Below are 20,275 nucleotides of genomic sequence, written 5' to 3'. Positions count from 1 at the left end.
ATTTCATTAGATGCTGAGAAAGCATTTGACAAAATTCAACACCCCTTCATGATAAAAGTCCTTAAAAATATAGGAATTCAAGGCCCATACCTAAACATAGCAAAAGCCATATACAGCAAACCAGTTGCTAACATTAAACTAAATGGAGAGAAACTTGAAGCAATCCCACTAAAATCAGGGACTAGAAAAGGCTGCCCACTCTCTCCCTACTTATTCAATATAGTTCTTGAAGTTCTAGCCAGAGCAATCAGACAACAAAAGGAGGTCAAGGGGATACAGATCGGAAAAGAAGAAGTCAAAATATCACTATTTGCAGATGATATGATAGTTTATTTAAGTGATCCCAAAAGTTCCACCAGAGAACTACTAAAGCTGATAAACAACTTCAGCAAAGTGGCTGGGTATAAAATTACTTCAAATAAATCAGTAGCCTTCCTCTACACAAAAGAGAAACAAGCCGAGAAAGAAATCAGGGAAACGACACCCTTCATAATAGACCCAAATAATATTAAGTACCGTGGTGTGACTTTAGCCAAGCAAGTAAAAGATCTGTACAATAACAACTTCAAGACACTGAAGAAAGAAATTGAAGAAGACCTCAGAAGATGGAAAGATCTCCCATGCTCATGGATTGGCAGGATTAATATAGTAAAAATGGCCATTTTACCAAAAACGATCTACGGACTCAATGCAATTCCCATCAAAATACCAATCCAAGTCTTCAAAGATTTAGACAGAACAATTTGCAAATTCATCTGGAAAAACAAAAAAATCTGGGATAGCTAAAACTGTCCTCAACAATAAAAGGACTTCAGGGGGAATCACTATCCCTGAACTCAAGCAGTATTACAGAGCAATAGTGATAAAAACTGCATGGTATTGGTACAGAGACAGACAGATAGACCAATGGAATAGGATTGAAGACCCAGAAATGAACCCACACACCTATGGTCACTTGATTTTTGACAAAGAAGCCAAAACCATCCAATTGAAAAAAGATAGCATTTTCAGCAAATGGTGCTGGTTCAACTGGAGGTCAACATGTAGAAGAATGCAGATCGATCCATGCTTATCACCCTGTACAAAGCTTAAGTCCAAGTGGATCAAGGACCTCCACATCAAACCTGATACACTCAAACTATTAGAAGAAAAACTAGGGAAGCATCTGGAACACATGGGCACTGGAAAACATTTCCTGAACAAAACACCAATGGCTTATGCTCTAAGATCAAGAATCAACAAATGGGATCTCATAAAATGGCAAAGCTTCTGTAAGGCAAAGGACACTGTGGTTAGGACAAAACGGCAACCAACAGATTGGGAAAAGATCTTTACCAATCCTACAACAGATAGAGGCCTTATATCCAAAATATACAAAGAACTCAAGAAGTTAGACCGCAGGGAGACAAATAACCCTATTAAAAAATGGGGTTCAGAGCTAAACAAAGAATTCACAGCTGAGGAATGCCGAATGGCTGAGAAACACCTAAAGAAATGTTCAACATCTTTACTCATAAGGGAAATGCAAATCAAAACAATCCCGAGATTTCACCTCACACCAGTGAGAATGGCTAAGATCAAAAACTCAGGTGACAGCAGATGCTGGCGAGGATGTTGAGAAAGAGGAACACTCCTCCATTGTTGGTGGGATTGCATACTGGTACAACCATTCTGGAAATCAGTCTGGAGGATCCTCAGAAAATTGGACATTGAACTGCCTGAGGATCCAGCTATATACCCAAAAGATGCCCCAACATATAAAAAAGACACATGCTCCACTATGTTCATTGCAGCCTTATTTATAATAGCCAGAAGCTGGAAAGAACCCAGATGCCCTTCAACAGAGGAATGGATACAGAAAATGTGGTACATCTACACAATGGAATATTACTCAGCTATCAAAAACAACGACTTTATGAAATTCGTAGGTAAATGGTTGGAACTGGAAAATATCATCCTGAGTGAGCTAACCCAATCACAGAAAGACATACATGGTATGCACTCACTGATAAGTGGCTATTAGCCCAAATGCTTGAATTACCCTAGATGCCTAGAACAAATGAAACTCAAGACGGATGATCAAAATGTGAATGCTTCACTCCTTCTCTAAAAGGGGAACAAGAATACCCTTGGCAGGGAAGAGAGAGGCAAAGATTAAAACAGAGACTGAAGGAACACCCATTCAGAGCCTGCTCCACATGTGGCCCATACATATACAGCCACCCAATTAGACAAGATGGATGAAGCAAAGAAGTGCAGACCGACAGGAGCTGGATGTAGATCGCTCCTGAGAGACACAGCCAGAATACAGCAAATACAGAGGCGAATGCCAGCAGCAAACCGCTGAACTGAGAATAAGTCCCCCGTTGAAGGAATCAGAGAAAGAACTGGAAGAGCTTGAAGGGGCTCGAGACCCCATATGTACAACAATGCCAAGCAACCAGAGCTTCCAGGGACTAAGCCACTACCTAAAGACTATACATGGACTGACCCTGGACTCTGACCTCATAGGTAGCAATAAATATCCTAGTAAGAGCACCAGTGGAAGGGGAAGCCCTGGGTCCTGCTAAGACTGAACCCCCAGTGAACTAGACTGTTGGGGGGAGGGCGGCAATGGGGGGAGGGTTGGGAGGGGAATACCCATAAGGAAGGGGAGGGGGAAGGGGGATGTTTGCCCGGAAACCAAAGAATTATTATTAAGTATTAAATAAATTAAAAAAAAAGAAAGAAATGTAAAAAAAAAATCTAGATCTGCTTTTCTGCTGTGTTTGGATATTCATTGTTTGCTTTGTTGGGAGAATTGGGCTTCGATGATGACAGGTAGTCTTGGTTTCTGTTGCTTTGGTTCCTGTGCTTGCCTCTCGCCATGAGGTTGTCTCTGTTGTTACTTTGTTCTGCTATTTCTGACAGTGGCTAGACCATCCTATAGGACCGTGTGTCAGGAGTGCTGTAGACTTGTTTTCCAGTTTCCTTTCTGCCAGTTGTGGGAATAGAGTGCTCTGCTTTCAGGTGTGTAGTCTTTCCCGCCTACTGGTCTTCAGCTGTTTCTGAGGAACTGTGTCCTGAGTCCACCAGGCAGGTTTCTTGGAGCAGAAAAGTTGGTCTTACCTGTGGTCCCATTGCTGACGTGGCTCCTGGGGGGGCTGCTTTTGAGCTCTCTGTGAGGGCGGCAACCAGGAGGGTCTGCGCCGCCTTTTCCCGGAGACCCCGTGCACCGGGTCCCAGATGGCATTAGGTATTTTCCTCTGGAGTCAGAAATGTGGGCAGAGTGTAGTCTCTTCTGGCTTCCCAGGCGTGTCTGCCCCTCTGAAGTTTTAGCTCTCCCTCCCACTGGATTTGAGTGCAGAGAACTGTTGATTGGTCCCTTCAGGTCCGGGTGGTATCTCATAATCAACTTATTTTATGTGAAAGGAAAGGTAGTGCATATTATTGCGTGCATTTATTGCTTGTTCTGCTTCAATAGATTACTAATCAAATAATTGCTTCATATTATTGATCTACTGTCTAAACAAAAACATAAAATCTAATAATCTATAGTAGTCGTGATCAGCCTAGATTGTAGCAAGCAATTGAAATGACAGAAAATTGGAAAGTCATTAAAGATGTGATTTAAGTGTGAATGCTGTCCCCTGGGATAGTTCAGAAGGTAGAAATTTACCCAGTGAAACAGCCAACTTAATATTTGTTTTCTTTGAAATTATATAGACTTATTTTTTAAAAAGAGTACATGTAAGCTTATCTTTCTGCAAATAATCATCAATTTTGTTAACATTTTTAAAAAGTGCTTTTGTCTGGCAGATCTTTGTGGGGTCATCCACATGACTTGTTTTCTCAAAACAATTGTCAGTCAATGTTGTCTGAGTGTAAAGTAGTTATGTAATACAATGTGAAAGAATGGATAAGAAGTCAGGGTACACAATAAGCACAGAGCTATGTTCAAGCAATATTACTCTAATTTGTTGAAGCATAGCCAATATACAAATCGTATATTGCAAATATACGATTAAGTAATACTTTTTTTTAATATTATCTTTATTTTTTTTACAGTCCAGTTCTTATTCCCTTCCCATTCTTCCCACCCAGAATTCATCATCCCATTCCATCCACCAAAAGGATATTCCCATATCCCTACATTCCCTACATATCATCAGGCCTCCCCATTCCCTGAGGGGGCCTTGATTCTCTCAAAGGTTAGATGCATCTCACTCAGACCAGATCAGTTAGTCCTCTGCTGTATATGTGTCAACAGACTCAGACCAGCTAGTGTATGCTGCCAGTTGGTGGATCATTGTCTGAGAGGTTTCAGGGGTTCTAGGTATGTTGAGAGTGTGAGTTTTCCTATAGGGTCATCCAGTCTTTCATTAATTCAACCACAGGACTCTCTGACTTTAATTCATTGGTTGGATGTAAGTCTGTGCATCTGTCTTATTCAGCTGCTTTTTGGGTCACTTGGAGGGCACCCATGTTAGGCACCTGTCTGTAAGTACACCATAGCCTCAGTGATAGTGTCAGGTCTTGGAGCCTTCCCTTGTGATTGGTCCCAACTTGGGCTGGTGACTGCACCTCCTTTACCTCGGTTTCTTCTCCATTTTTGTCCCTGCAGTTCTTTTAGACAGGAACAATTCTGGGTCAGAGTTTTTGACTGTGTGATGATAACCCTATCCCTCCACTTGATGCCTTGATTTTCTGCTGGAGGTGGACTCTATAACTTCCCTCTCCCCACTGTTGGGCATTGTATCTGAAGTCCCTTCCTTAGAGTCCTGAGATTCTAACACCGCTCAGGTCCTTGTAAATTATAGAGGGTCTACTTACCTTCCACCTGCCAAGATATATTATATTTCATTTCATTCTGCTGGCACCCCGTGGCTTCACTCCTGGTTCCCTCCTCTAAATATTTGACCATCTTCCCCTTTTCCCTTTCCCTTGCCCCTTCCACTTCCCTCTCCCTCCCTTCTTCTGTCCTCTACTTTATTCTCCTTTCTAAGTGGGATTGAAGCATCCTCACTTGGGCCCTTTGGCTTGTTAATATTCTTGAGTTCTGTGGATATATCTTGGGTATTCTGTACTATTATTATTATTATTATTATTATTATTATTATTATTTTTGGTAATATCTGCTTATTAGTGAGACATACCATGAATATCCTTTTGGGTCTGAGATGCCTCTCGCAGAATGATATTTTCTAGTTCCATCCATTTGCCTGCAAAACTCATGATATCTGGTTATTAATAGCTGAATAGTAGGTTTCCAAAATATTTGAGTGTTATGACCTATCCAATTGGGCTTGTAACACTACCCATGCAAACTGCATGGATGGATATAGTTTTAGTCCAAGCTCTTGGGAGCTGATAGAGGAGAATCAACTCAGCCCAGAAGTGCAGGCCATTCTGACACTCACCATGAGACTTAGTCTGAGAAAGAAGGAATGAGAAAATAAGAATGAGAAGCAGTAAAAGGAAGACATGGAGGCAACAAATAAGAGGAAGAGGAAGGGAAGGAAAAAAGTTGAAAGATTAACCATAGTCAAATTTCAAAATTACCCCACCCCACCATTTTAAAGAATAATTGTTTTCTGTGTGTGACTAGTATGATGGTATATACTCAGTTATTAAACAAATTTTATACATGTGATTATATATAGGTCTCAAATGAGGTTTTGTATTTGTCAATTGCAAATTTAATAGTATAGATTTTTTGAAACACAATGGGAGGTTAAGAAGGATACTCAAAGGAACACTGAAAATTGATTTTATACCAGGAAATCATATAGGCTTACTCCAGATTTTCATCTCTCATTTGTTCTTCCAAATGCCAGCTCATCCCCAGGCTAAATTAAGACACTTTCTCTTGACACAACCCTCTGCCTGACCCTAGTTCCAATTGATCCCACAGAGCTTCTTTAAAGTCCCCCCATTCTCCTTGCTTTATGCCAAGTCCCTCCACCAGGAAGCACTTTGCTGGAAACAGGTCACGCCTGTCAGGGATGTAGGTTGACTAATTACAGATCATAAACTCTCCCTTCATTTCTCAAAGTCTTCTAGTCCCAATGTCTTCAAAAAAACTTCTGCTGTGTTCTTTTCCCATTCTCTGACTCAATACCCAGGAGACTTACTAAGCAAATATAGAAATAGTGCTCTCTCTCTCTCTCTCTCTCTCTCTCTCTCTCTCTTGTCAAGCTCTTATTTGCTCCCAGCCTCTTTCTCATTCCTAATTGAGAGGTTTCTATGCCAGAAAACATATTTTACTTGACACTCTTAGTTCCCACACTCATGAGGCTACCAGAATGTTTTCATAGAGGCATTACATAGAAAAATACTCCCCTAATAATAAGAGAAAAGAAAGCACCCATCCAACAAAGACAAGGTCAGAATATAAGCAAACAAAGTTACAACATTCACAATCTCACATACAGTCTGGCTTAAAAACACAATAAAAATCACTAGAGTCAGGAAACTATACTACTGAATGCTAGAATTAATGAATCACAAATAAAAGACCTTTTAAAAGTCTATATGAATATGAGAGAACTTAAAGAAGAAATGAATAAATTACATAAAGAAATATTTGAAAGCACATAGTGGAAGAAAATGAATAATTTTTTTCCATTTGAAAGGGGAAATATCATCAATAAATAATCTCCAAATGGAAGAAACAATTGAAATGAAAATTTTAGAAACTGAAACAAGAATAACAGAGGCATGCATTACTAAGTAAATAGAAGAGACAGAAGACATAATATCAGACATTGTAAGTTTAATACACGGAGTGAATACATTGGTCAAAGAAAACTGAAATCTCAGAAACGCCTAGAATAAATCATCCAGGAAATCTTGAACACAGTGAAAAGAAAGTATATAGAATAAGAAGAATAGATGGTATCAAACTGGAAAGGAAGAACTCAAGGTATCACTATATGTAGAAGATATGATAGTATATGTATGTGACCCAAAAAGTTCCAAAAGAGAATTATTTAGCCTTTTAAACAACTTCAGCAAAGTGGTTGAGTATAAAATTAACTCAAATAAGTCAGAAGCCTTCCTCTACTCAAAAGATAAACAGGCTGAGAAAAAGTTTAGGGAAATGATTAGTCATTAGTCACATTAGTCCCAAATAACATAAAATGCTTCAGTGTGACCCTAACCAAGCAAGTGAAAGATCTCTTTGAAAAAACTTAAAGTTTCTAAAGAAAGAAATTGAAGATCTCAGAAGACGGAAAGACTACCCATGCTCTTGGATTGGCAGGATTAATATAGTAAAATGGCCATTGCCAAAAGCAATCTACAAATTCAATTCAATCTCCATCAAAATTTCAACTTAATTCTTCATAGAGATAGAAAGAGCAATTTGTAAATTTATTTGGAATAATGAAAACCCAGCATAGCAAAAATTATCCTCAACAATATAAGAACCTCTGGGGGAATCATCATCCCTGACCTCAAGCAGTATTACTGAGCAATAGAATATAGAATGTTCTATAAATATCTGTTAAGTCCATTTGGTTCATGACTTCTGTTAGTCTGTCTAATCTGTTTAATTTATGTTTCCATGATCTGTCCATTGATGAGAATGGGGTGTTGAAATCTACTATTATTGTGTGAGGTGCAATGTGTGCTTTGAGCTTTAGTAAGGTTTCTTTTATGAATGTAGGTGCCCTTGTATTTGGAGCATAGATGTTTAGGGTTGAGAGTTTATCTTGTTGGATTTTTCCTTTGGTTAATATTAAGTGTCCTTCCTTATCTTTTTTGATGAGTTTTGGTTGAACGTTGATTTTATTCAATATTTGAATGGCTACTCCAGCTTGTTTCTTCATAACATTTGATCGGAAAGTGGTTTCCCAGGATTTTACTCTGAGGTAGTGTCTGTCTTTGGCTCTGAGGTGTGTTTCCAGTAGGCAGAAAAACGCTGGGTCCTCTTTAAGTATTCCATCTGTCAATCTGTGTCTTTTATTGGGAAATTGAGTCCATTGATGTTGAGAGATATTAAGGAATAGTGAATGTTGCTTCCTGTTAATTTCATATTTAGAGGTGGGATTATGTTTGTGTGCTTCTTTTCTTTTGGTTTTGTTCCAACGAGATTATTTTCTTGCTTTTTCTATAATGCAGTTTCCCTTTTTGTGTTGGGTTTTGTCATTTATTATCCTTTGTAGGGCTGGATTTTTAGAAAGATATTATGCAAATTTGGTTTTGTTGTGGAATATCTTGTTTCTCCCTCAATGTTAATTGATAGTTTTGCTGAATATAGTAGCCTTGGCTGTCATTTGTTTTCTCTTAGGGTCTGCATGACATCTGTCCAGGATCTTTTGGCTTTCACAGTCTCTGGTGAGAAGTCTGATGTAATTCTTTTTTTTTTTTTTTTTTTTAATTCCCCTGTTAATCCTAAAAGCGCTTCTTCATAAAGTTCTTTCTTGGTTGCAATTTCCTCTTAGACTCTATTACTTACAGACATTAACCAACAGTCGAATATTTGGATACTGTTTTAGAGGCATTAAGCCTGAAAGCTGGTTATAATAGAAAACTATATTTGTTAGTATGTTACTATGCTGATACTGTAACTCCTATCAAGTTTTCATAGTCTGATGTAATTCTGATAGGTTTGTCTTTATATGTTACTTGACCTTTTTCCTTTACTGCTTTTAATATTCTTTCTTTGTTTTGTGCATTTGGTGTTTTGACTATTATGTGACGGGAGGAATTTCTCTCCTAGTCCAATTTATTTGGAGTTCTGTAGCCTTTTTGTATGTTTATAGGATCTCTTTCTTTAGGTTAGGGAAATTTTCTTCTATGATTTTGTTGAAGATATTTACTGGTCCTTTGAGTTGGGCTCCTTCACTCTCTTCTGTCCCTGTTATCCTTAGGCTTGATCTCATTGTTTCCTGGATTTCCTGTATGTTTTGGGCTAGGACCTTTTTCTGTTTTACATTATCATTGACAGTAGTACCAATGTTTTCTCTGGAATATTCTGCTCCTGAGATTCTCTCTTCTATCTCTTGTATTCTGTTAATAATGCTTGCATCTATGACTCATGATCTCTTCCCCAGGTTTTATATTTCTAGGGTTGTCTCCCTTTTTGCTTTCTTTATTGTTCCTATTTTCATTTTTAACTCCTTATGGTTTTGTTCAATTGCTTCCTCTGTTTTGCTGTGTTTTCCTGTAGTTCATTAAGGAATTTTTGTTTCCTCTTTAAGTGCTTTTACTTGCTTACTTGTGTTGTCCTGTCTTTCCTTAAGGGAGTTTTTTTTATGACCTTCTTAAAATCCTTCATTATCATGATAAAATATGATTTTAAATCTAGATCTTGCTTTTCTGGTGTGCTTGTATATCCAGTGTTTGCTTTGGTGGGCAAACTGGGCTCTGACAATGCCAAGTAGTGTTTGTTTTTGTTGCTTGGTTTCCTGAGCTTGCCTCTCCCCATCAGGTTATCTCTGCTGGTAGCTTGTCTTACTGTTTCTGATGGTAGCTTTACCTTCCTATGGGACTGTGTTTCAGCAGTCCTGTAGTCTACACCTCTTTTCCTGTTTTATTTCAGCCAGTTATGAGAACAGAGTTTATGCTCTCGGACATTTAGTCACTCCTGGTGGTTGGCTTTCAGTTCTCTGTGAGGGCAGCAACCAGAAGGGTCCTGCCCCTACTGCTCCTAGGTCCCTGTGCACATGGGACACAGATGGTACTATGCGTTTCTCTCTTGAGTTGGGAATGTGGGCAGAGAGTAGTCTCCTCTGAGTTCTCAGGCGTGTCTGTGCCTCTGGGGGTCTAGCTCTCCTCCCATACTGGATTTGGGTGCAGGGAACTTTTTGGACCAATTCTTTTCAGATCCAGCTGCAGATCTGGGCTGCATAGCTCCTGCAGCTGACTGCTCCTATATTCCTATCCAGAGGCACTATGCAGCTTCCTTTTGGGCCAGGCATGTGGGCAAAAGTGTGCAGATATGACAGTCTGTCCTGCCCTGCAATCTCAGGATTGTCTGCACATCTGGGTGTTCATCTCTCTCTCCCATGGAATTTGGGACAAGGGAGCTGTGGGCTGGGATCAGAAAAGTTTGGGCCACAGCCAGATACCAGAAATGTCCGGTCCCAGAAGACTTCTGACTGTGTGTGGCCTGAATTCATCAGGCAGGTCACTTGGAGAAGAAAAGTTGGTCTTACCTCTGCTCACAGCTGTGTAGTTGCTCCTGATGGCTGACTTTCTGTTCTCTGCAAGGGCAGCAACCACCTTCTCTTTTTTCTGTATCTATTATCCTTAGGTTTGATCATTTCATTGTGTCCTGGATTTCCTGGATGTTTTGAGTTAGTTTTGCCTTTTATATTTTCTTTAACAGTTAGTTTAATGTTTTCTGTGATATCTTTCACCTCTGAGATTCTCTTTTGTGTCTCTTGTATTCTCTTGGTGATGCTTGTGTCTATGACTCCCGATCTCATTCCTTGTTTTTCTATCTCCAGGGTTTTTATTCTCTGTCATATTTTCATTGTTTCTATTTCAATTTTTAGATCCTGGATGCTTTTTTCTTCAATTCCTTCACCTATTTGGTTATCTTTTCCTGTAATTCTTTAAGGGATTTTCTCTTTAAGGGTTTCTACCTGTTTACCTGTGTTGTCCTATATTTCTTTAAGGGAAACTTTATTTTTTCCTTCTTAAAGTCCCCTAACATCATCATTGATTTGTGATTTTAAATCCAAATCTTGCTTTTTCTGGTGTTTTGGGATATCCAGTATTTCCTTTGTTGGGAGAACAGGACTCTGACCATTCCAAGTAGTCTTTGTTTCTATTGCTAGGTTCTTGCACTTGCCTCTTGCTCTCTTGTTGTTTTTTGTGTTAGCCTCTCTTCCCATCTCTGATAGTGGTTTGACTCTCCTGTAAGCCTGTTTGTCAGCCCTCCTGGAGACTGGTTTTTCTCCCAGTGGCATCTGGTTACAGAGAGTTGAGTCACAGGGTCAGCTCTGGGAGTAGTTGGAAAAGGTGAGAATCCTGTTCCAGACTGCTCCTGCCTTCCTCTTTCCAGAGTGCTCCAGGCGAGTTCCTCTTGGATCAGGAATATGAGAAGGAGTTTTGGTTTCTCTTGTGCTCTCAGGGTTTTCTGCACTTCTGAGAGTCCTGCTTTCTCTCCAGGGGATCTTGGTACAGAGAACTGTGGGACCAGGTACAAGTCATGGTCTTACCTCTGCTTTTAGGTGTTTCAGCACTCCTAGAATCTGGCTTTCAGCTCAAGGCACAGGCAGATACCAGAAGGATCCTATCTCTGACTGCTTCTAGATTCCTGTGTCCAGACCGTTCCAGGCAGGTTCCTCTTGATGCAGGATTGTGAGCAGAAGTAGTCATCTCCCCTGAGGTCTCAGGATTGTCCATACTTCTGAGAATTCAGCTATCTCCCCCATGGGATCTGGGTACAGAAAGTTGTGATGCCAGGGTACATCCGCTGCTATTTTCTTATTACTCTGTTCATTTGGTGGGATAGAGTTTGAGTCACATAGAGGAAGTGCCTACTGTAACCTATCCTATGCAGAAAAGAATCTCAGACTTGAATTTATGACATTAGACCGTAGTTTTAGGTTCAGTTTCGCCCTGTAGTATTCTCTACCTGCTGCGCCCAACCTCGACCAGCAAGGAAGACACGACCAGCGAACATCTTCTTCAAGCAGTTTTACTCAGGAACCTTGATACAATCTTCTGACCCCGGGAAGCCCCCGCACCACACTTAAATAGCTAACGCTGGCCAATCCTAGCAAGCCAAGTGGGTCATGCAGATAGGCTGTCACTATGTGGAAGCTAGTAGGCCAGGCAGGCGTAGCCAAATAAGGACTTGTTTACTACAAGGATCGCTCACCGTTGGGAGGGTGGAAGGCAGAAACCAGCGCGATCTTTGAGGCACGGCATGTCGCAGCTCCCTACATCTACTCACTTCTTCTCTCCTTACTCTTGAAACTTCCCTAAATGCTTACAGTAATCAAACTTTCATGTTGGTAAAATAACATTTTATCATGACTGAATTTCTGTAAATTACTGTCTTGGAATTCCCTTTTCACTGCTGAGAAAAAAATGAGGAGGTTATGGATGGCTAATACAAATGCAATGGTGCGGGTTAGTTTTCTAGTGTGCCATGAGTTTTAATAGCTGGGTCCCTAGAGTAGATTTATTAGAATAATTTTGAGACCTTTAAATGGACAGAGTGGGAAGGACTGAGCTTGCTTGGCACATGCCTTTTATGGGGACCGTGGATTCCTGATCCATTTTCTTCTCTGTTTGTAATGTTTCTGTGGTCATTCTGTGCTTTTGCATTATATCTTTACGGCAAATAATCTGCCTAATATATAATGTCTAATATTAAATGGACTAATGAGAGATCATAAGTTATAAAACTAGAAACTGTAAAACTATAAAGTCTATTCTCTTCAGAAATTTTATTCGCAAAAATTTGGATGATAGGAAGATGTCTATCATAGATTCTACACTTTGATTTTAATGTCATGTTTTGTAATCCTTGGAAGCAGCTTACAGTAGGATTTGGGGAAATGATATAATACTAGCAGGTATCATTAGGAATAGGTCATTTGAAATAGGCCTCTGATGGCAAAACTTAGGAAACATCTATTTTCGTTTCTTTCTGAATAATACCCATCATTAAGTAAGCAACTTCTAACTACCATCTACTCCTATAGAATGAGGACCAGCACAGCAGCCCTGCAAAGGAGGCAGTCAACTATGTACTGAGCTCCTGAAGTTGATTACAATCACTTGTCTCTATGCAAATACTCTAATCTGAGTCAAATCTACATGGCTCAAAAATTGACTTATTACTTTTCCACCTCATAAACACCATGTGGCATGCATTAAGAAAGCACTTTATAATCAGAGAAAGAACTGGAAGAGCTTGAAGGGGCTCGAGACCCCAAAAGTACAACAATGTCAAGCAACCAGAGCTTCCAGGGACTAAGCCACTACCTAAAGACTATACATGGACTGACCCTGGACTCTGACCCCATAGGTAGCAATGAATATCCTAGTAAGAGCACCAGTGGAAGGGGAAGCCCTGGGTCCTGCTAAGACTGAACCCCCAGTGAACTAGACTATGGGGGGAGGGCGGCAATGGGGGGAGGGTTGGGAGGGGAACACCCATAAGGAAGGGGAGGGGGGAGGGGGATGTTTGCCCGGAAACCGGGAAAGGGAATAACACTTGAAATGTATATAAGAAATACTCAAGTTAATAAAAAAAAAAAAAAGAAAGAAAGCACTTTATAGCTCAGTCTTACGTTGGGATGTATTCTAGATACATATATTTATTATGTTAGGTCATAAACTAAGAGACACAAAGAACTTCAAAGTCCCTTAATAACAGTGACTAGAGCTATGGTTCAATTTTAGGTAGTCTGACTGCAGTCATGGCTTCAATATAACTCTTCTCAGATACAATGCTTCCTCCAGTTCTATCATGGGATAATGTGGAAAGAGGACTATGGGAAAATTTGTTTTTCTTCTCCTGGACTTTTTCGGCTTTCTACCTATGTAAAATTTGCTTTCTTTTCACAAGGCTCTCTATATACAGAAACTGAATTTCTGACAACTCTACACAATCATTAATTTAAAATGTACTTCAATGACAGGAACTTTATACAGAGCAATTCATATAAAATGAAAATATACATAGTATACTCATTATGAACCAGGAGCTGTTATATGAACATGTGTGTTATTGGTGGGTAAAAGAAACTGTATATCTGCCTTTATGTAAGAGGATCTTTGAGCAAAGATTAAATGAAGGTTCAATTTTTTAATTTCTTTATATATTTTGGAAATTAACCCCATGTCAGACATTTAGTTGGTGAAACTCTTCACATTATGTAGGCTGCTTCTTTGTCCTATTGGTGACGATTTTTTCTTCAAAAACCTTTTAGTTTTATGAGGTCCCATTTAGTGGTTCTTGACCTTAATCCTGCATAATCAGTGACCTGTTTTGGGAGATATATTCTATTGCCTATTCATTCCAGGATATTCCCCTCTTTCATATCTACCAGTTTCTGCATTCCTTGTATTGTTTTGTGTTTGTTTTGGGGTTTTTTCTTTATATTATTTTACTTACATTTCAAATGTTATTCCCTTTCCCGGTTTCCCAGACATAAGCCCCCTATCCCACCCCCCCTTCTTCTATGAAGGTGTTACCCTCACTATCCACCCACATCCAGCCCCCATGACATTTTGGTTGCTGTCAGCATGCACTTCTTAGTTTTATCAATCTTATCTAATTTTGGTGGCTGTATATCTATGGGCCTCATGTGGGGCAGGCTCTGAATGGCCATTCTTTCAGTCTCTGCTCAAAACTTTGCCTCCAAATGCCTTCCTATAAATATTTTTGTTCTCCTTTAAGGAAGGAGTGAAGCACCTGCATTTTGGTGATCCTTCTTCTTGAGCTTCATGTGGACTGTGGATTGTATGTTGGGTAATTCTAGCTCTTGGGTTAATATTCAGTTATCAATGAATGCCATCTCATGTGAGTTTTTTTCTGGGATTGGGTTACTTCAGTCAGAATGATATTTTCTAGTTCAATACATTTGCCTATGAATTTCATGAAGTCATTATTTTTGATAGCTGAGTAGTACTCCATTGTGTATTTGTACTACATTTTCTGTCTCCATTCCTCTGTTGAAGGGCATCTGGGTTCTTTCCAGTTTCTGGCTATTATAAATAAGGGTGCTATGAACATAGTGGAGTATTCATCTTTGTTGTATGTTGGACCATCTTTTGGGTATATGCCCAGGAGAGGTATAGCTGGGTCTTCAGGTAGTGGAATGCCCAATTTTCTGAGGAACCTCCATACTGATTTCCAGAGAGGTTGTACCAGTTTGCAAACCACCAACAACAGAGGAGTGTTCCTCTTTCTCCACATCCTCAAACAGCATTTGCTGTCACCTGAGTTTTTTATCTTAACCATTCTGACCAGTGTGATGTGGAATCTCAGGGTTGTTTTGATTTACATTTCCCTGATGACTAAGAATTTCTTTAGGTACTTCGCAGCCATTCAATATTCCTCAGTTAAGAATTCTTTATTTAGTTCTGAACCTCATTTTTTAATATGGCTATTTGTCTCTCTGGAATTCTTGAGTTCTTTCTATATTTTGGATATTAGCACTCTATCAGTGCTATTAATTTTGTTTGTAAAGATCTTTTCCCATTCTGATGGTTGCCATTTTGTCCTACTGACAGTATCCTTTGCCCTCCAGAAGCTTCGTAGTTTTGTGAGGTCCTATGACGTTCGATAGAGAGATACATATATTTGTTATATATTATTCTTCATGAAAGTCTTTAGAGAAACATTCTCCTCATTAGATCACATCATGTCATTTGTACAGCACTTTAAGTCTCTCCTTCCTATTAATTTTTTAATATTGAATGTTGTAAATATATTTATTGAACTATAGCATTTAATTACTTTAGATTGAAGATCATAGCTTCCTGTTGCAAACACCTGCATTACAGATGTTCAGAGTACAATGAATAAAACCATAGATGTGATTGATATAAGAATGAAAAGAAATCTTACACAACTATAGCCCATCCAAAAATAACTCACTTAATTTTGTTTGTATACTTCTTGGGATGAGGAAATGATCTCTTGCTTAACTTGACTCTCTTTGAATAGTTCTGTCTTTCTCCTAGATTCACCTGACATGACACCTCAATATAAACAATACCTCTCACTTCTTTACTGGTTATACCTTAATATGCTTGTTGGTATATAATGACTCTGTCTCATATGAGTCTCCTTTAGATCAATATCACCTAGTTTTAAGGAGTTGCTTCTCATAAAATACCTTCATCTTTAAATGTTTATCTATAAATTGAAGAATTAGGTGACCACTGAAAAAATTAAGAATATTTAAATAAATTGAAAGCAAGTAGAATATTTATTATTTACTATATGTGTGTTTATTATTATTTAGTATAGATATTATTTAGTATTATTTAGTATATGAATTATTTTATTATACTCTGTATATAGTCCTGGCTGTCTCAACTCAGACAGACACAGATGTTTCTGATATCTAGGATTGGTACTAATGGCATGTACAAGGGTTCCTGGCTTGAATTCCATTTAATTCAGCTGTGGCTTACCTTACCTGAGTAGCATTGCTTACAGTGGGCTAGAAACTTAATAATTAGTAATGAAGAAAATGTCATACAGATGAGTCAGCATAAAACAGAAAAGTACTCAATTGATGTTCTTCTTCTTAGAGGCCATGTTTATAGCCACTATTAGCCATCACACTGATGCACCACAGCAAATACTTATTAGGTCTGAATTAGAAAGAAGAAAATTGCATCATGAAGGTTTGGCTTTCTTTTTCTTTTTTCTATGCACATGTCTGTGATCACTGAAGGCACTTATCATTCTCTCTCTCTTGTACCTAGCTGCACTTATTACAAAATGTAATATATTCTTTCTTCCTATCCAGTAAAACTCAGAGATCATTGATAAAGTGTGCTCTCCTTATCCCAGGAAACAGTCCATACTATTCCCCTCTGAGTAAAATTATATACTCTTTCCTATTCTGTTAACCACACATACTGAAGTATACTGAGGTGCTATCTGGAAGAAATTGGTGTGCTGTGATAAAATCCTCTGGCAAAGGCAACTTAAGGCAGAAAAGAGTAATTTGTTGTTAGTAGAGAAATGGCATGAGACGATTCTCCTAGCTTGCTAACTGCAAGGCAACAGAAAATTCCTGCCAATCTTAGCACTCTGAAATAAAAAAGGAAGGACACTTTCTCATAAAGAGGACTTCATGATCCTTTACTCATAAGAAAGTAACTTTGTTTTTACTTCATAATGCAACACATCTATGAGCTGGAGTGCTGGCAGATTTCTCGTTCTGCAAGGAGCTTTGAGTTACTTTGAATCAAGACAAGCTAAGAACACAACACCTGGTGAAAACTAAAATCTATGAAAAATTTTTCTTCTGCTTTGCCTTTAAAAGGAAGTTTAAACTTTGAATAAACTGCATTGGATGACTTGACTGTGTATTCCCTGTATCCTCGTTAATGTGGCTGTACCTTTGGGGCTCTACTGCACTAGATGTTGCAGTTTTTGTCTTTGTTGTTGGTGGTGTTGTTTGTTTACTTTACTTTCATTTTGGCTTTTAGCTCTCAACTCTATAGTTCAATTTGCCATGGAATCCAAGTAGATAAAATTTGAAGGAGGGAGTCACATTATATCCATAGACAAGAGCAGAGAGAAATGAATTAATGCATACATGCTAGTATTGAGCTGACCCTCTCCATTTTTTAGTTCAAAATCCCTTACTTAAGAAATAGTTATGCAAAAAAGGCATCTTCACAAAATAATTAGCTAAAGACAATCTCCACAGGCATCTCAAAAGACACACTGATCCTCACCACGCATTCACAGATATCCCCGAAGTCCTGTTTCATCTGCGTAAAGTTGACAATTAATACTAACCATAACTGATTCTACTTTGTTTGTGCAGGTGAATAGATGGTAATGCTTTGCTTGGAATACATTTTCAAGTATATATCAGTGACAGATTTCCAAAGTGACATTCCAAGAAGACTGCTGATTTACTACAGCTTAATGGAGAACTCTTAGTTGAGATTGAGAAAGGATGGGCTTCAGATTTACATCTAGAGTCTAAAACTTTGGTGTTTAAAAACATCCAAATGTCCTGGATTCCAAATGATGAGTTAATAAAACAATATTTCTTGAGACCACGTAGATTTAGTACAGGTTTACTATATAGACCTATATAATAGGTCATACTATATTGGAGAAAAAAAGAAGAGGGAGAAGAAGAAAAATTACTTTTCTAAGTCATGTCTGAATCCTGTTAAAACACATGATAAAATTTCCTCCTTTGTATCTGCCAGCCACATTGTGCATTTATTTCAAAATCATCAGTATGATTCTTGATTTATGAAAACACAGACAGATCCTTTATGCAAAATAAGACATAGCACTTTTTTCTCTTGCAAATCAGAACTTGAGATTTTACCAGCACAGACACTGGGCTAAACAAACTACATAGCTCCCATTACTATTGACCTTGCCTCTTGACCACTGTCCTTAATGCTAGAACTCACAGGTGAGCTTTTCCCTGGTGTACAATCATCTTTATGCCTTTGCCTACCCCTGCTAATGAGAGTTCATGTAATCTATATAAACAGTAGAAATACCTCTGATGAGAAAATCAGAACATTATTTTCTAGAGGCAGAATCCTGTTTACTGCTCAGTGAGTCTATAATTGCAATATTTAACCAGAAGTATCCTTTCAGAAAATGTTTCAAGGACACTAATTAAATCATTCTAATATTTCAGCTGACAAAATTACTTTCCGCAAAATGACATTTAAATTATTTTCACTCTGGGCTACATTGCATCCAGTGAGTCATTTGCAAAGCAGTGACTGGGGCTGCATGGCTCCAAACTCAGTACCATTTGCTAACTTCACATCAGCGCTGGTATGCAGGTTAGTGACATGACTTCTGGTGCAGTGTTTGTGGTAAAGCTCAGCCATCATCCTTTCTTAGTTAGCTTCCTCATTTTTTCCTCTGGCCTCTAGTTCCGTCCTCATTTCATATCAGTCTTCTCACTGAGTGCTGCTTCTTAGAGAGGCTGCACCACTAATATGTCTGTGTTCTATTGTCAAGCTTGCTACAGGATAGTGGCCAAAACCACAGAAATCAAGTACGTCACAATTCTGGAGTGTGGAATTCCAGGGTCAAGATCCTCACAAGACTATTTTATTCTGTGCTTCCTCTTCTGATATAAATTGCAGTTTTTCTATCTGTCTTCATACAATCTTATCCTGTCTGAAAAGGATCTTGTCCATGTCTGAAAAGGAAACCAGTCACATTGGGTTAGTATCCATACAAATGACCTCAACAGACACTTACTGATTGAAAAACTCTCTCTCAAACATAGGTGCATTATTTCACTCTGTGATTATGGCTTTGATATGTAGAATACAAGCAATTCATAGGCACCCACACATCCCTTGTCTTCCTGTTCTTTTCCAGTGAACCTTGTTTCCTTGCACAGGAGAAGCAGGATTATTGAGACACTCTGATAAGTTCTTGCTCATGATTCCCAAGTGGCTGTTTATCTTCATTTCCTTCTTTTTTTTTTTTTGCCAACGGTACCACGGGTTTATTGGGGGCTGAACACACACACACTCACAGGACATTGGCACAGTTACTCGGGACATCACGGTGGCCTCTGCTATCCACATGGGGCCCAGAGGCAGTGGGTTCTGACCTCCTCCCCTGTGGCCTAGACCCTGCTGGGTCATTCCTCTGGGCCAGATGAGGAAGGGAGGGGACTCCTGGAGTGGGCCTTGAGCCTGCCAGAGGATGAGCAGGCAGGTTGGCCCAGCAGGCCAGGCTGGGCGGAGGCCCGCCTCACAACTGCAGCTTCAGCAGCTGCTTCAGCACCTTCATCTGGCTAGTCTCTCGGATCTCTCCTGCCAGGAACATTTCATCTACCACCTTGTAAACCTTGTAGAAGTTGAACACCAGGTCTATTTCACAGACATTGTGGAAGTATTCATTTATCACTTCTACGAAGTTGTGTATGGCCTCACGATAGGCCAGATTGTTGTGGTTGATGTCCAGGCAGATGCAGAAGTAGAGGCCAGTGTAGCGCCAGTAGATGATCTTGAAGGTCCGGAACTCCATAAAGTTGGTGTGGTTGGCATTCCTAATGTTGACCACGGCGTACACTTCCTCAATCAACTTCTACTTCTCATCATCATCGAACTGCATATATTACTTGGCCAGGCGTGTCTTGCCTGCCCGGTTCTGGATGAGGATGAATCGGATCATGGCAACCCCTGCCTGGACCCCAGAGGTCCGGGTCCCGCTGTAACTGGGTGGCTACGGCTCTCTCCTTCTTTGTTTATGAAGAAAAATTGATCGTTTCAGGTCCAGACATAGGCTGCCCAATTTGGTTAGGTTTTATATCATCTAATGTTATAGAAGCTGAACTTTTAAAATATTATCATCACAGCCTCACTGCTCTTAATATAAGCAATAAAATATGAGTCTTTCTAATGATTTTAGAACTTCATGAAGTTTTTATTTTTATTAAATTTATATACAATTATATCAATTTCCTCCTTTCTGTGCTCCCATCCCAAAATTCATAAACATCATTTATCTATTCTCTCTCTCTCTCTCTCTCTCTCTCTCTCTCTCTCTCTCTCTCTCTCTCTAACACACACACACACATACACAAACACAAAAATACAGTTCTAACTATATAAATACAACTTTCTC

At 39.2% G+C, this 20,275-nt stretch overlaps 1 pseudogene; it reads right to left on the bottom strand.

Annotated features, from left to right (window-relative positions):
- Positions 1-15,983: 15,983 nt before the first annotated feature.
- Ap2s1-ps2 (adaptor related protein complex 2 subunit sigma 1, pseudogene 2) lies at positions 15,984-19,822 on the bottom strand (annotated as a pseudogene).
- Positions 19,823-20,275: the final 453 nt, after the last annotated feature.

This window comes from Rattus norvegicus, chromosome 2 (assembly GCF_036323735.1).
Source record: "Rattus norvegicus strain BN/NHsdMcwi chromosome 2, GRCr8, whole genome shotgun sequence".
In the NCBI taxonomy this organism is placed as follows: Eukaryota; Metazoa; Chordata; class Mammalia; order Rodentia; family Muridae; genus Rattus; species Rattus norvegicus.
The sequence above is the reverse complement of the archived record's forward strand: the minus strand, read 5'-3'. Positions and strand labels throughout refer to the sequence as shown.